At 47.3% G+C, this 3562-nt stretch overlaps 1 pseudogene; it reads right to left on the bottom strand.

The window, feature by feature from the left end:
* Positions 1–1097: 1097 nt before the first annotated feature.
* LOC147450872 (zinc-finger homeodomain protein 2 pseudogene) lies at positions 1098–3094 on the bottom strand (annotated as a pseudogene).
* Between the last annotated feature and the right edge of the window lie 468 nt (positions 3095–3562).

The following is a 3562-nucleotide window of genomic DNA, read 5'->3' on the forward strand; positions in this document are numbered from 1 at the left end:
CTCTCTCTCTCTCTCTCTCTCTCTCTCTCCCCCCCCCCCCCTTTTCTTTGAATTCAAACCATTGTAGCATCTCTCTCTCTCTCTCTCTCTCTCTCTCTCTCTCTCCGTGAGTTTATAACCATTGTAGCACTTATCAAGCACTACTAATCGTGAAAAAAAAGGGAGCGTTGGGCTAGCAAAGCTCAACACTAGCAGCGGGAGTCGAGCGAGCAAGACGGTAGAGAGGGACGAGCATGAGAGGGGAGAGAGCACATGCTCAACTCTTTCCCTCTATCTCTTGCCATCTGTAGTAGTAGCTAAAGGGGGGGGGGGGCATCAAGCCACCAGCCTCTCTCTCTCTCTCTCTCTGAAGGCTCACACACACACACCCCCCTTTCTTGCAAGGTTAGATCAGTTTAAGAAAGAACTGATAAAGAAACGAAGGAGTACACCAAAGATTCTTCTCTTTTTTCGATTTTATAATATAATCGACATGATTAAACATTTCAAGCACAGGCTAGAAGCCACATACACCCCTGCAAAATTTTTCAAACACAGGACAAAATTCGGCAGCTTTTTTCTTACATAGAACAATGATTAATTAGACCCCATTTTTTATCCATCCTAAATTCACTTAAACCCTGCTTTTCTTTCTTGAAAAAATGATTAAAGAGCCCCAAAACAAAAAAAACCATACAAGAAAAGATGCCTTCCACTTGATTGATAGGACCTTGGCCAAATGGCTAAAAATTAGACTAAATAAAGAAAGAGACCTTGGGCTATTGTAAGGATAGACATGTAATTAGTGGGCTAATCACATGTAATGAGGTTTGCTAATCCTCTGTTTAACCTCTCTAATCCTAAACTACACTACACTAAACTGAAGCAGCAACAATACCATGACATGCTCAACTTCTTCTGTGTACTCAAAGACAATGTGACAATGTCAAGCTTATCGTCATCATGCGCTCGCATGGAGTATGTGCGTCATGGAATGCGCATGTCATACATACAGACATTCATCATGAGCATTAAAATTCTCTGCTGTCATCATCAGCTGGCAAGCTCACTTGCAATGTACCTAGATTCGTGCATGTATTGAGTCAGATTTCTTAATGCCCATCTCATGAATGTCCTTCCATTACTCTGAGGCATAGCATGCAAGCTTAAATTGCCTACTCGCAGAATGCAGGCTCCGAATTTGTCGACGATGAGATCATGAACTGAACATGCACCACATATGCATAATCAATTTTCTGGGTTCTCTGGGGTCATAGTTAAGCAGCAAGTGAGCTTCTTGCCCATGGTTAGTTTGTTGTTATGCATCCACACCTTGAGCACATGCCTCTTGACGCCCACTTCCGCACAAAATTGCTGCACCGCCTCCTCATCATGCTTCTGAATGCGCCACCCAAGCTTTTGCGCGAATGACGCCATCTGTTCCTTCTGCTCCGGCGTAAATTTCGTTCGAAACCTTTTCTTGAGGGAGGAGGAATGTGGGGATGTAAGGCCTCCATCATATTCGTCCGAATCAGGCACTCCCACCCCTGGATTGAATGCCATTATCATGTGCGGTGGCGGCGACAACAATGCAGGTGATGCCAACGGTAGGGGCGATGGAAAGAGCGCATCTAACCTTTTCCTCTCATTGAGAGTACCATGAAACCTGCAGTCTGCACACATAGGAGGCTCCCCCTCCACTTCCCTTCTATGAAAGTTTCTATGACAATTGCATGCTGCACATGTGAGTGCCTCTAGGGTACCCTCCTCACCGCTCGGCATAAACTCTCCGCAGCCATCTGTCGCATGCCCACCTAAATTCGCTGCATGATTTTTCAAGCATTCTCTATACTTAACAGGCTTTCTCTGTTTCAAGTCCATGGAAGCAGGAAGCTTCAGATCATCAGCATAGGCAGCATTGCGGCTGGGGCTTACACCGAGGGATAAGCCGTTGCTGGGCATGCCGATGCTTGCGGCAAGTCCGCCGGCGGGCGCTAAGCTTATGCTAGGGAAAGCCCTGCTATGTGTGTGAGTAGTAGTAGGTGCTCCTCCACCTGTGTGGGCCCCATTGCCTCCTGGTGCACTGGATGGAAGGACTACCTTAAGTTTGGTTGCACTTGAAGGTTCATGCATGCTAGTACTCTGCGTGATATGGCAAGGAGAGACAGGCGAGGGCGTGTCACGTCCTTCCTCGGTGGGGCGCCGGCCAATCTCCATCGGATGGTGTTCTGTTGCAATGCTGAATTTGCTATGCAAAAGATCACACTCCAGTAGCTAGTCACTCCACTGAGAACTCAGCATTGTCAAGTATCAAGTGATGCACAATACGACGAATGTGCACCGCGCCACCGCGGTCACGATTTGAGGAGCGCCGAAGACGACGACATATAAACCTCCATAGAGGATCCTCTTTGCTTGCAAGTTTTGCGAGTGCGGCCGCGGAAGCTGGAAGTTGATGTCGCAATCAGAGGCACCAGCTCAACACGAGCTGCAAGCAAGTCCCTACAAGAGTTCAGTTGCAGAGAGATGGTAAATTTGCAAGCTTGGGGAGGCCATAGTGGTTGAGATGAGGGAAAATGTGGGATGTGTGTGTGCATAGAGAGAGAGGAGAGAGGGACCAGTTCACTACTCCATAGACAACCCACTTGAGCTGATGCAGCACAATGATGAGACAAGGCAACAAAAGCTTTGGGATTGGTGAGCAACAATTAAGAGCTAGCAAGACAACAGGGAAAGACACAGAAAAACATGTCTCAAGAACGGTGTGTGATTGTGTGTGTGTGTGTGTGTGTGAGAGAGAGAGAGAGAGAGAGAGAAGCCCTGCCTAGATTAGAGGGCAGAGATGGAATACTTGAAGGTCACCCACTAATAGAATGGGTATATCAAATTGGAACAGCATGTGTTTCTGCTTGTGTGTGTGTGTGTGTGTGTGTGTGTGTGTGTGTGTGTAGAAGTGTATGAGAGAGAATGTATGTGTGGACTCGTGGAGCTTGGATGGAAGGGAGCAGAGGCGAGGGTGGTGTGTAGTCCAGGGAGCAACGAGAAGCTGAGAGAAACCCGAGGGGCCGGAATTTGGAAATTGGAATATTTTGAGAGAGAGCGGGAGAGAGAGAGGCCACTTCTCTCTAGCCCAACTCAAAATGTCTCCCAAACCCGCCTCCGTAACCTCAACCCAGTGAGATCTCTCTCTCTCTCTCTCTCTCTCTCTCTTCCCTTCGAGAATTTGAGAGAGAGCTAACCCAAGTCTCTCTCTATTTAAGCAAAGTTGCAAACCCACCTCTTTGATTCTAAACCCAAATGGGCACCCACTGTAGTCTCTCTCCTCTCTTCGCTTCAGGCGCCATCTCTCTAGAAACACTTTCTTCTCTCTCCTCTTCTCCATCAAGTCTCTCTACTCTCTATACTAAAGTAGTCTCTCGGACCTCTGTTTAGCGGAGTGGTAAAATCGTGATTCTGAAACACCTCTACTAAACTAAAGGGCCTCTTTCTCTCTCTACCATCTCTCAAGAGACGTGTGGTGAATGGCCCATGAATCTGAAGGTTAAAACGCATGTCTCTCTCTCATCCCCCCCTCTCTCTCTCT

Source organism: Adiantum capillus-veneris, chromosome 9, assembly GCF_014529385.1.
Source record: "Adiantum capillus-veneris isolate H3 chromosome 9, ASM1452938v2, whole genome shotgun sequence".
NCBI lineage: Eukaryota > Viridiplantae > Streptophyta > Polypodiopsida > Polypodiales > Pteridaceae > Adiantum > Adiantum capillus-veneris.